Source organism: Schistocerca cancellata, chromosome 4 (genome assembly GCF_023864275.1).
Source record: "Schistocerca cancellata isolate TAMUIC-IGC-003103 chromosome 4, iqSchCanc2.1, whole genome shotgun sequence".
NCBI classification, from domain to species: Eukaryota; Metazoa; Arthropoda; class Insecta; order Orthoptera; family Acrididae; genus Schistocerca; species Schistocerca cancellata.
In genome coordinates, this window is record NC_064629.1 from 853,890,373 (window position 1) to 853,904,631 (window position 14,259).

Below are 14,259 nucleotides of genomic sequence, written 5' to 3' on the forward strand. Positions count from 1 at the left end.
AGGCAGTCCACGGCTGCCTGCTGCAATATTCCAACGCAGATCGCTTTGTATAGGTAAAATTCCAAACATCCATTCATGAATTGACCCGCACACCGCATGTGGGAAGTGAATTCTTCTCTGCACGCTCCGCCCGAGAGTGCGCATGTGACGTGTATTTTGCGCGGCCGCCGATGGACAACTGCGGCCGGGGTCGCCTAGCCGCGCCAAATTGCTCGCATTGCGAAAATGCGCGTGTGGGCGCGGTGGCGCGTTCCGATTCCAGGAATCGTGTGAATTATGTGGTATCTGCAAACTGACTGAAATGTTCTCGAAATTTTGTGTGTGATTGCTGACTGTGCCCGCGTGGGAGTGGGCGGCTAACCTCTGAACAGCATAGTACCACGAAAATGTTGAGCACGCGCGTTGACCGCGTTATCATATTTTTTACTCTTTTTATATACCGGACCGCGTCTAGACAATGGAACCGTTAGTTATATCCATCATGCGTCGACACGGAGAAGCACCTTGGTGAAACACGTCAATTTCTCTAAAAAGAAGATGAAATGCAAGTTTAAGCTATTGTTTTTTAAGCGCAGTTATTACAGTGATAGAACATAATTTATAACTGAAGATAGGAATCCTTCTTTCCAGAAACTGAATAGCATTGGTAGTGGAGACATCTGTTCAAAGCCTCTCTCAACGATAAAAAATTAACAACACCCTATGGGACAGGGATACTGTTAGAGCTAGATGCTGCGAAGCTCTTTCTACCAAAGCGATTTTCAGACTTGGGTGAAGAGGATCTGCAGTATTTAAACAACGGTCTTGCGAGGCTCTTTTTTAGTGGTAGAATGCGTGGTATGGATTCAGTTGGCTTCAGAGCAGAACAATAATAAAGTTCTTTGTATTCCAAAAAAACTGAAAACTCCACTGACGAAACAAAAAATCGCACTAGCAAGAAAGAGTTGTGTGACATAAACAAAAGTGGTGGGCGTGTTTCAACATTTCAAAGATGATGTCTATTGAAATTTAGCCCCAGTCGCATTAGAGTGGTGCTAGTAGCGCCACTATGAGGATGCAAATCAGGTTTGCTTTAAATGCGCGCTATAACGGTCGCGAGCGTTTTACTTTTGAGATTGGACATGGTGAGTTGACAGAATGAGATTTTCACTATGCAGCGGAGTGTGCGCTGATATGAAACTTCCTGACAGATTAAAACTGTGTGCCGCACCGAGACTCGAACTCGGGACCTTTGCCTTTCGCGGGCAAGTGCTCTACCAACTGAGCTACCCAAGCACAACTCACGATCCGTCCTCACAGCTTCAATTCTGTCAGTACCTCGTCTCCTACCTTCCAAAGAAGCTGTTCTGCGAACCTTGCAGAACTAGCACTCCTGGAAGAAAGGATATTGCGGAGACATGGCTTAGCCACAGCCTGGGAGATGTTTCCAGAAGAGCACTTGCCCGCGAAAGGCAAAGGTCCCGAGTTCGAGTCTCTATCCGGCACACAGTTTTAATATGTCAGGAAGTTTCATGGTGAGTTGACGTTAGTCAAGAATGCCTTTAAGGGGACAAAGACGCCATTGTCAATAACACACTGAGCTTAGACGAGGTCGTATAATAGGGCTACGAAGAGTTGGATGTTCCTTCTTCGATATTGTTGAAAGACTTGGCAGGAACGGATCCACTGTACATGACTGCTGGCAGCGGCGGTCACGATTAAGTACCGTCGGAAGAAGACTGGGCTCCGGTCGGCCATGTGACACTACCGAGATGGATGACCATCGTGTTCGGCGTATGGTCCTGGAGCATCGTACTGCATCTGAAACAGCAATCTGAGAAGCAGTTGGCACCACAGTGACACAACGAGTAGTTAGAAATCTGTTACTTCAAGGGCCGCTCCGAACTAGACACTCTGTAGCGGGCATTCAGCTGACTGAAAACCACAGCCGTTTGCGACACCTGTGGTGTTAAGCGAGAGCTCGTTAGAGGAATAGGTGGAGATCTGTTGTGTTTTCTGATGAAAGCTGGTTCTACCTCGATACCAGTGATGGCTGTGTGTTGATTTGAAGGAGGCCAGTTGAGGGCTTCCAACCAACTTGTCTGCATGCTAGACTCACTGGACCTACACGTGGAGTCATTATCTGAGGTGCGATTTCCTACGACGGCAGGAACACACTCGTGGTTACCCCACGTAACCTGACTACAAAGTTTTATGTCAGTCCGGTGATTCGAACTATCGCGCTGTCATCCATGAACAGCATCCAAAAAATGGTTCAAATGGCTCTGAGCACTATGGGACTTAACATCTATGGTCATCAGTCCCCTAGAACTTAGAACTACTTAAACCTAACTAACCTAAGGACATCACACAACACTCAGTCATCACGAGGCAGAGAAAATCCCTGACCCCGCCGGGAATCGAACCCGGGAACCCGGGCGTGGGAAGCGAGAACGCTACCGCACGACCACGAGCTGCGGACAACAGCATCCCAGGGGGCGTTTTCCAACATACCGCTGTTATAACACACCATGCTCTATAGAGTGTCGATATGTTGCCTTTTTCTGCTCGATCACCAGATCTGTTACCACTCGAGCACGTATGGGATATCATTGGACGACAACTCCAGCGTCATCCACAAACAACATTAACTGTCGGTGCACTGACTGACCAAGTGCAACAGGCAAGGAACTCCATCGCACAAACTGCCATCTGACACCTGTACAACACAATGCATGCACGTTTACATACTTGCAGCCAACATTCTGGCGGTTACGTCGGTTATTAATGTACCAGCATTTTACATCTGCAATGGCTTAAAAAAATGGTTCAAATGGCTCTGAGCACAATGGGACTTAACTGCTGTTGTCATCAGTCCCCTAGAACTTAGAACTACTTAAACCTAACTAACCTAAGGACATCACACACATCCATGCCCGAGGCAGGATTCGAACCTGCGACCGTAGCGGTCGCGCGGTTCCAGATTGTAGCGCCTAGAACCGCTCGGCCACTCCGGCCGGCTGCAATGGCTTATCTCGCACTCACATTAACATGTGATCTTGCAGTGTTAATCACTTAAATATATTATTTAGACAAATGTATTCCCGAAATTTCATTACTCTAAATCACCTATTTTTTGGTACTGCGATTTTTTCTGTCCATATACAGGGTGTTTCAAAAATGACCAGTATATTTGAAACGGCAATAAAAACTAAACGAGCAGCGATAGAAATACACCGTTTTTTGCAATATGCTTGCGACAACAGTACATTTTCAGGCGGACAAACTTTCGAAATTACAGTAGTTACAATTTTCAACAACAGATGGCGCTGCAAGTGATGTGAAAGATATAGAAGACAACGCAGTCTGTGGGTGCGCCATTCTGTACGTCGTCTTTCTGCTGTAAGCGTGTGCTGTTCACAACGTGCAAGTGTGCTGTAGACAACATGGTTTATTCCTTAGAACAGAGGATTTTTCTGGTGTTGGAATTCCACCGCCTAGAACACAGTGTTGTTGCAACAAGACGAAGTTTTAAACGGAGGTTTAATGTAACCAAAGGACCGAAAAGCGATACAATAAAGGATCTGTTTGAAAAATTTCAACGGACTGGGAACGTGACGGATGAACGTGCTGGAAAGGTAGGGCGACCGCGTACGGCAACCAGAGAGGGCAACGCGCAGCTAGTGCAGCAGGTGATCCAACAGCGGCCTCGGGTTTCCGTTCGCGGTGTTGCAGCTGCGGTCCAAATGACGCCAACGTCCACGGATCGTCTCATGCGCCAGAGTTTACACCTCTATTCATACAAAATTCAAACGCGGCAACCCCTCAGCGCCGCTACCATTGCTGCACGAGAGACATTCGCTAACGATATAGTGCACAGGATTGATGACGGCGATATGCATGTGGGCAGCATTTGGTTTACTAACGAAGCTTATTTTTACCTGGACGGCTTCGTCAATAAACAGAACTGGCGCATATGGGGAACCGAAAAGCCCCATGTTGCAGTCCCATCGTCCCTGCATCCTCAAAAAGTACTGGTCTGGGCCGCCATTTCTTCCAAAGGAATCATTGGCCCATTTTTCAGATCCGAAACGATTACTGCATCACGCTATCTGGACATTCTTCGTGAATTTGTGGCGGTACAAACTGCCTTAGACGACACTGCGAACACCTCGTGGTTTATGCAAGATGGTGCCCGGCCACATCGCACGGCCGACGTCTTTAATTTCCTGAATGAATATTTCGATGATCGTGTGATTGCTTTGGGCTATCCGAAACATACAGGAGGCGGCGTGGATTGGCCTCCCTATTCGCCAGACATGAACCCCTGTGACTTCTTTCTGTGGGGACACTTGAAAGACCAGGTGTACCGCCAGAATCCAGAAACAATTGAACAGCTGAAGCAGTACATCTCATCTGCATGTGAAGCCATTCCGCCAGACACGTTGTCAAAGGTTTCGGGTAATTTCATTCAGAGACTACGCCATATTATTGCTACGCATGGTGGATATGTGGAAAATATCGTACTATAGTGTTTCCCAGACCGCAGCGCCATCTGTTGTTGAAAATTGTAACTACTGTAATTTCGAAAGTTTGTCTGCCTGAAAATGTACTGTTGTCCCAAGCATATTGCAACAAACGGTGTATTTCTATCGCTGCTCGTTTAGTTTTTATTGCCGTTTCAAATATACCGGTCATTTTTGAAACACCCTGTATATATATATATATATATATATTGTTGTTAAAGTTTGTATTTATTTCTCTACACATAACCAGTTTACTGAATGTGCAGCAAAGTATGTCTGAGGTGTTGAGTCTAATACTGCCGTCTGCATACACTTACACTCATTCCCTGGATTGATCGTTAAGTAGTATTCTGCTGAGGCTGGAAGCACTGAAGCGTCAGCAATGGTTTTACACATTGCAATTTCTTATCGAGAAGTTCTGATAGGCGGAGACTTGTAGTTTCGGCTTGCTGCCATCTAATCGAGATGTTATACCGAACAAATACGATACTTGGCCATACGCAGCCGCTAATGCTCATTCACAACATTCGAATATTCAATGAAAATGCGCAAGATGTATTTCCTCATAGCAGTTGCTACTCAGTTACAAAATCTACAGTTCTTTTCCACTGGACACAAAGGTCATTCGTTCCGCTAATATCGCCTTGCATAGTTGATGAACAAATTAATTTGTTATAACAAATGCCCACATCCTGACCTTCAGCAGTACATGGAACAGAGGTTGAGTGATGACACTCTCGTTCGTATGATATGTACACCGAAGAGCCAAAGAAACTGGTACACCTGCCTAATATTGTGTAGGGCCCCGCGAGCACGCAAAAGTGCCACAACAGAACATGGCATGGGGCGACTAATGTCTGAAGTAGTGCTGGAGGGAACTGACACCATGAAGCCTGCAGGGCTGTCCATAAATCCATAAGAGTACGACGGAGTGGAGATCTCTTCTGAACGGCACGTTGCAAGGCATCACAAATATGCTCAGTAATGTTCACGTCTGGGGAGTTTGCTGGCCAATGAAAGTGTTTACACCCAGAATAGTGTTCCTAGAGCCACTCTGTAGCAATTCTGGACGTGTGGGGTGTCGCATAGTCCTGCTGGACATGAATGGATGTCGGTTATCAGTAGGGGTGCTTACGTACGTGTCACCTGTCAGATTCGTAGCTAGACGTATCAGGGGTCCCATATCACTCCAACTGCCTGCGCTCCACACTATTACAGAGCCTGCACCAGCTTGAAGAGTCCCCTGCTGACATGCAGGGTCCATGGATTCATGAGGTTGTCTCCATACTTGTAGACGTCCATCCACTTGATACAAGTTGAAACGAGACTTGTACGACCAGGCAACATGATTCCAGTCATTAAGAGTCCAATGTCGATTTGGCCGGGTCCAGGCGAGGCATAAAGCTTTGTGTCGTGCAGTTGTCAAAGGGTGCACGAGAGGGCCTTCAGCTCCGAAAGCCCATATCGATGATGTTTCGTTGAATATTTCGCATCTTTTTCCGGACTCCTGATATTCATGACACACTCATGAAATCGTCGTATGGGAAAATCCCCATATCATCGCTACCTCGGAGATGCTGTGTCCCATCGCTCGTGCGCCGCATATAACAAATTGGTTCAAATGGCTCTGAGCACTATGGGACTTAACTTCTGAGGCCATCAGTCCCCTAGAACTTAGAACTACTTAAACCTAACTAAGCTAAGGCCAACACGCACATCCATGCCCGAGGCGGGATTCGAACCTGCGACCGTAGCGGTCGCGCGGTTACAGACTGTGTAGCGCCTCGAACCGCTCGGCCACCCCGGCCGGCGCCGACTATAACGCCACGTTCAAACTCACTTACATCTTGACAACCTGTCATTGCAACAGCAGCAACCGATCTAACAACTGCGCTAGAAAATGGTTGTCTTATGCAGGCGTTGCCGAGGGCAGCGCTTTATTCTGCCTGCTTATATATCTCTGTATTTGAATACGCATGCCTATACCAATTTTTTGGCACTTCATTGCATATGCATGTAGCAATTTACTGTCAGTTGAGGTTCCAGTCATTGTATTCGAGTGCTCAACCTGGTAATACGTCCTCCGCATTTGTGTGCTATTGCGCCTGCTGCTGATGCTGTGACTCTGGCAATAGTGCGTCACGAAACGCCTGTTTGCCCTGTCCCCCATTTCTGCTAGCATTGATGCAAAGGCTTCTTGGGCTTGCAGATGTTGGCTGCAGTAAGATCATGACGGTGTTGTGGCGAGAAAATAAGATTCCCCTGCTGCTTTAATGTCACACTTTGATAGGCATAGGTGTTCGTTTAGAGACAACATCCAATACGACCAATAGATAGAATGTGCAGTCTGACGAACTGGGGCTCGCAAAAGTACCTAGTCAATACTTTTTAGCTTTTTTTCGTGTGCATAACACATTAACCATGCTTTTAGGGCTTATTACTCCAATAGCCAAGCTGGAGGACACCACACATAGATTGGCATTTTGTTTTTACTGTATCCAGAGAGAGACTCCCCATTGGAATATGACAGCAAGCTGCCGTGGAACGCTTCAGAATTACCGCTAAACCAGTCATTTCATCGGTTATAAACTCTGCAAAAATGGTTTCTATGTCGCTATCGGGTGTCCCTTAATGTAGTAAACGGTCTCGATTCCGACATTAAAAAAAAAAAATGGTTCAAATGGCTCTGAGCACTATGGGACTTAACTGCTGTGGTCATCAGTCCCCTAGAACTTAGAACTACTTAAACCTAACAACCTAAGGACATCACACACATCCATGCCTGAGGCAGGATTCGAACCTGCGACCGTAGCGGTCACGCGGTTCCAGACTGTAGCGCCCAGAACCGCACGGCCCCGATATTTTTCGATCAGTACTCTAACGTGTGGCTATTTGCAATTACTGGCAAAAGCACTACCTTTCCAGCGGTTTTCTTTGCTAGTTTTAAGAATAAGGGCAAAGATAGTAAGAGGAATGCAAAGAATAGCTATACATCTCTGGACACCGGCTATCTTGCAGGCAAGGAGATGGATACCTAAAGTAGTCATTGTTTGGTAGGTAATTTAGCACACAAATTGCAGAGTTTTCGTGTTGAAACCTTCTATATATATTCTTTTAGTGGGTTAGCGAATAAGACAAGCAAATATTCCAGGACAAAATGTTTGTTAATTTCTGCCATATGCATTTACACACAGAAAAGAACTCTTTCTTGATGTTCGTTTGGTGTGGTTTTAATAACATTCTGCTTTTAACTTATAATTTAAATCTATATTTGAATCGTGTATTTCCTTCACCTTTAATAATTTGACAAGTATAAAGGAGGTATGTTCTCGAATTGCAGAACATATCTATTTGTCTTGTAAATTATATTTTTTGTGACTTTAACAATTAGTTCCGTTCCTTCCTGCAAATCTTCTAGCCGAGAACATTCGGGGAGTTTAATTTTATCTCATATTTCAACTGCATAACACTATTGGTATAATATCCCACAGCTGTCTGGGTGTTCGCTAGTAGCTCTTATACCCGCGATTACCCCCACGTTCGATCGAATCCGTAATATTTGGAGTATTTACTTTTACCAATAGACTGCTTGTTTTGCGCGTGTAACAATGGGTGGCGCGTGTGTGTCCTAGTGGTGGTAGCTGGGTGCTGAGTAGCACGAAATACCGTTCGAAAATCGGTAGCATGCTGAATTCGTTTTGGGCGACATAGTTCTGTGTGGGAACGCTACAGAGCCTCGCGAAATGCGCTCCGCTATGCGTTTGGTGTGGCTGCCACATGAGAGGGTGAACCGCTTTCTAAAAGACAAGTGGTCATGCTTACAGGCATGGTGGGTAGTCAAAGTTAGTTTTTCTTTATAGTGGAAGCAGTGCCCCTAATCGTGTCATCGTAACTTCAGGCAGCTAATTCTACTAAATTTGAACTGTTCCACCACTTTTTTACTGCTTGTTACACTTGACAAGGATGACTTGTGGTCATGTTAACGTTATTATTTTTTTCTTCCGAATTTGGCCAACTATGGACCACGTAGAACTTAAGGCTTTTCTGGCGTTTATTTCCTCTCTTGCAGAACTTCGTCGTTCTTTCTCTCTCCTCGGAAATGAAATGGTTCAAATGATTCAAATGGCTCTGAGCACTATGGGACTTAACTTCTGAGGTCATCAGTCCCCTAGAGCTTAGAACTACTTAAACCTAACTGACCTAAGGGCATCACACACATCCATGCCCGAGGCGGGATTCGAGCCTGCGACCGTAGCGGTTGCGCGGTTCCAGACTGTAGCGCCTAGAACCGCTCGGCCACCCCGACCGACATGAAATCTGTGAACCTCCTCGTTAGTAGTTTCTCTTCAAATTATGTTATACTGTTGACTTTATCTCTGAATTGTTCTCTGTTTTGGGTCATCTCTAGTGTAGTACCAGTGTCTTGTGCTTATCTGTTGACCTTTTCTACCCTCTTACGGGTGGTCTTTAATTATGTGATGTAAGTGAAGATCTTTTTAACTCAGTCGGTGTTCGTTTATTCTTGCTAGGTGTCCCTAAAATTTCAACCGTCATTTCAGCATTGTGGCTGTTAACTTTTGGGTGTACTTGTAAGGCTCCTCGTTTGTACTATTCTTCCGTGTTCCATCAATAGTCTCCTTCCAACATTCCCTTTTTATTTGTGATAAGACACTCCAAAGCACAGAGTCCTTCTGGTTTTATATCTGAATCAGTACCTGATTTTGGCCTTGGAAAGAGCAGAAACCGGTACGCAAGTTGTAACGCCGGAAGTGTATATCCTCCTATTTCCATCTATTGTACTATACATTTTTCCTTTATTTTGTTACCTGAAGATATGGCATTTCTGTGTCTTTATATACTGTAATTGTTTTACTATTTGTATATATATATATTTATGCATTTATGTCGATGTATAACTGGTTTGTATTGTAAATATTATTTGTATTTTTATGCTGAGTCTTCCCTAGGGAAAACTATGCTATCGAACTATTACATCGATACGTCATGTGGAGAACCAGAGTGTTTAGGATCTTTGGTAGTGTGGAGCGCGGGCAGAGCAGAGTCTAGCTGGAGTAGGGCGGCGGAGCAGGTGTGTTGTGCGACGCTCCCGCGAGGTGCCGCGCTTTCGGGGTTTGGCAGCATGTAATTGCGCTCGACTTGCTATGATAGTTTCTGACACGGTATCGCGGACGGGAAGCATTAACTGGCGCACATCAAGAGCCCGTTTCGCCTGGTGACAGTGTCGAGAAGGAGGCGCGCCGACATCCAGCTTCTGCAACAGCGACGGCCGACAATGAGTGACTGTCGCCACCTCCTCGACCGACGACTTCAAACCTTCAATCAACCAACAAGGAAGACTGGAAGCACGTAAAGTTTTAGAGCTGTATGGCAGACCTCAGCTTTTAAAATTGTTCCATTTGCCTCATAAAATTACAGCAATTTAGCATGAACCTTTGTTGCTTATGGTCCCAATTGCATTACCAAGCAGGGTCCCTTCCTTTTCCGGAATGAACCCGAGTGTCGTTGAAATTCAAACGCCAGCATTAAAGTAATGTCATTCGATTTCAATGCTTTAATTTCAAAGTTCAGTTAAGGTACTCATAGCTTGCTACAATATTAAGATTACACAAGCACAAATTAAGAGTGCGAGTTTTGTTACCATATTTTAGCTTACCTGTGACTGCAGCTCTGCTTGGTACATACTAAATTTTACTATTGTTAATTGTTCAAAATCATTTAATTCAAGTTCAAAGTTAAATCCCTTATTTCTAAATTGTGTAGATTCAAGTAGCTTTTGAAATGATTGTTGAGGTAGCCCAAGACTAACCTTATTTTATTAAATTTCGTAGTGCTGCAGAATCAAAGTTTCAGTATTAATTTCAGTCACTAAATTAACTTTCAATTTCCCAGTTTTATTAATTCTTTTGCTAAATTAAGTCAGAGTGTAGCGAAATTTATTACTTCTGACAAACATTCAGTTTTCACACAACACGTGTCAACCTTCAGTTGCCACGCTTCTAGTGCTAATTATATGTGCAATAAGCTTTCCTTTTCAGTTATTATAGTAGTTGTCCGTAGGACTGGCGACCGTAATTTTCCACAAATCTCAAGTATCTAATTAACGCCAGTTAATTGTTAATGTAACGACCGCACATTTACTTTCTTTATTAACTTTACCCCTTTTCAAAATTAATTTCCACCAGTTTCATTTGCATTTTGCCTTTCATTTAGATGTAACCCTTTCCTCCCTCTTTACCGACAGATTAACTTTGGTGACGATTGCTTTTCCCAAATTTCCATTAGGTACACGCGGTTTAATTTTTCACTGTCATTGAGGTCGATAAGTGAGAGGGAGGTTACAAAGTCTTACATGTACAATTAAAAGCATACAGAAGGCAATTACTGCAAAAGCTGATCAGTGTAGCACAAAATAAATTTAGACTGTATTTGCAATTAATAAGAATATACGAAGAACATATTTTAGCAGGCATCATGCAACATGGAACAAGCGTATGGGCTCACAGATTGAGGTCAACAACCTTGGCTCAGGTAATACAGGTGCGTGTTTCGTGCGTATGTTTCGAGTTTATGGGCGCTGAACGACGAGGTTATCAGCGCCCTAACACATACACTGCCGAAAGAAAGTAGTACATTTGGAAAGACGACGTCAGTTTTGATCTGATGACGGTATATGCCACTTGGAGGACGGTAGGTGTACTGATAATGGTTTCAGTGCCGTCCGACCACAGATAGCGTAGTGGCATTGCTACCAGAGCGCCATCTGTGTTTACCCTGTAATAGGTAATGCTCACAGCCGGTTCAAACGTGTGAAGCAAGACGAAACCATGTCAGAAGACTCACTCGTACTTCCTACAGCCAAATGAGCGAGTTCGAAATTGGTCAAACTGTGGCCTTCCGTGCGGCGGGGTGGTCCTTACAGAGAATCGGCACACATGTTGAACATGCTACCTCAGTTGTCCAACTATACCGGTATCAGTGGTCATGTGCTCACGTGAACATTCTCACACCTGTACACGAGCTTCTCGACATCCACACAACACAGACGGCCGCCAGAATCGTCTTATTGTAAGGGCGGCAGTGGGAGATCGTACAGCTACCACAGCACAGATAAGATGGCTTGTGAGCCCAGCCGTGTCAACACAAACTGTTACGATCCGGTTATTAATAGTGAGATTACGGGCACACACATCTCTAGCCCGTCTTCCACTCACGCCACAGTATCGACGTGCATGGCTCGACTGATCCCGTCAGACGATCATTTGGAAGGTGGAATGGCGGGCCTTAGTCTTTAGCGAAGAAAGGAGATAAGCAGATTCTGCCTGAGTGCAGGTGCTGGTCGTTCGCGCGTACGGTGCAGACTTGGGGAGTGGTGACTCGCAGAGTGCATTCGTCCAAGACACACTGGCTCCGACCCAGGCGTTATGGTCTGGGGTGCGATATACTACAATTGTCGTTCACGTTTTGTGTTTCTGAAGAGGACGCTAATGAGCGTTTGGTAAGTGCAGAATGTTTTTAGATCCATTCTTCTGCCGTTCTTGCAACAGGAAGATGATGTGTTGTTCCAACAGGATAATGCTGCCTGTGAAATTCAATGTGCTCCTCAAGACGTGGAGCTATTTCCTTGGCCAGCACGATCAGCGGACTTGTCTCCAATCGAGCACGTGTGGGATACGACTGGACGAGAAGTGTGTCGTGCGACCCGTCAACCAACAACTCTATAACAGGTCGAGCAGGCGTGGAATAACCTATCCCAGGACAGTATTTGCCATCTGTAAGATCGACTGGATACCGGAGTAAGCGCCTGCGCCGCCCGTTGGGGCTACAGCTTGCACTAATGTGGGTGTTTCAGCATGGTTCGATACCTGGTACCTCAGAAACGCTTGTGGTATTGATCTGTAAATGTAATCATTTCGTATACTCCTTAGACAGTCTTGCAACAATTAATCTTGAGTGAACTGGAAACCACGAAAAGGGTGTACTATTTTTTTACGGCAATGTATTAAAAGGAACGCATGAGGTGATACGAAGAGGGAAAGAAGTGCGCTGATACGAGTAAATGGAACATGTCAAATGATATCAACAAGTGCTATTTTTATGATTCTTGACATGTGGCCAGTGGTTTATACCAAGCATCACAGAGGCCCAATGTATTGGTTATGGGAAAGGCAAGGAGAGAAGGTTAAAACCAGTGTAGGAGAATATACAGACTGTAGATTGGAAGGAGTGCATAATATTAATAGAGTAACAAGGGGTCCGTGAAAACAATACTACTGGCATTCGCGTGTATGAAATATTTCCTAATGTTGAGGACAGGTTGTTAATGGACGATATTTATCCGTCAAGATGTTTGGTTCATTTCATAAGTGTACAACCTACCTTAAAAGGATAAATAGGAGAGAAGTGCGGTTTTTGTTTGTAGATTGTCAGAGACACCTGACTATGTTGTCATCGAGTGAAATCTCCATAGCCGGACGGTGTGGCCGTGCGGTTAAAGGCGCTTCAGTCTGGAACCGCGTGACCGCTACGGTCGCAGGTTCGAATCCTGCCTCGGGCATGGATGTGTGTGATGTCCTTAGGTTAGTTAGGTTTAATCAGTTCTAAGTTCTAGGCGACTGATGACCACAGAAGTTAAGTCGCATAGTGCTCAGAGCCATTTGAACCAGTTTTGAAATCTCCATACAAATATCACAGATGGAGAGAGAGACAGAGAGAGAGAGAGGGAGAGAGAGAGAGAGAGAGATAATGAGAAATAGTAGTATTTGTAACACTGGCACATCGAAATCACAATAAGGTCCAAATCCGTAGGCAGGTTCGTCAGTGAAGTGCAACATATAAAAGGGGACCACTTGGCATCGGATTTTAGAATTTTTTTATATTTATGGTGTCTGAAGTTCAGAACTCAAATATTAATCCCCCAAAATAGTTCGATGAAACGCTCAAAAATTCTCGAGTAAACCGTCTTCGAAGTTTTCTGGCAGTCTTTAATACACTAAAGTGAGAAAAGTCATGGGATACCTCTCAATATCGTGTCAGACCTCCTTTTTCCCGACGTAGTGCAGCAGCTCGACGTGGTATGGACTCAACAAGTCGTTGGAATTCCCCTAACGAAATACCGCTGCAGGATATTGTGCACGAACTGACCTCTCGATTATGTCACATAAATGTTCGATGAGATCTACGTCAGGCGAGCTTAGTGGCCAAGTCATTCGCTTGCACTGTCCAGAATGTTCTCAAGACCAATCGCGAACAGTTGTGCCCCGGCGACAAGGTGCATTGTCACCCACAAAAATTCCATGGTTCTTTGAGAACGTGAATTCCATGAATGGCTGCAAATGGTCTCCAAGTAACCGAACATAGCCATTTCCGGTTAATGGTCGGCTCAGTTGAACCAGAGGACCCAGTCCTTTCCATGTAAACACAGCCCACACCATTATGGAGCCACCACTGGCTTGCACCGTGCCTTGTTGACAACTTGGGTCCATGGCTTTGTTGGGTCTGTGCTACACTCGAAACCTACCATCAGCAATCAGGACTCACCTGAACAGGCCACGGTTTTTCCAGTCGTCTGGGGTCCAACATGTTTTGTACTGCCTACTCGTCGAATACGGTGTGCCTAGGAAACCTGATTTCTCGGATCGCTAGACAACAATTCAAGCAAATCGTATTAACGAATTTTTATTACAGTAAGATACACTACTGGCCATTAAAATTTCTACACCAGGAAGAAATGCAG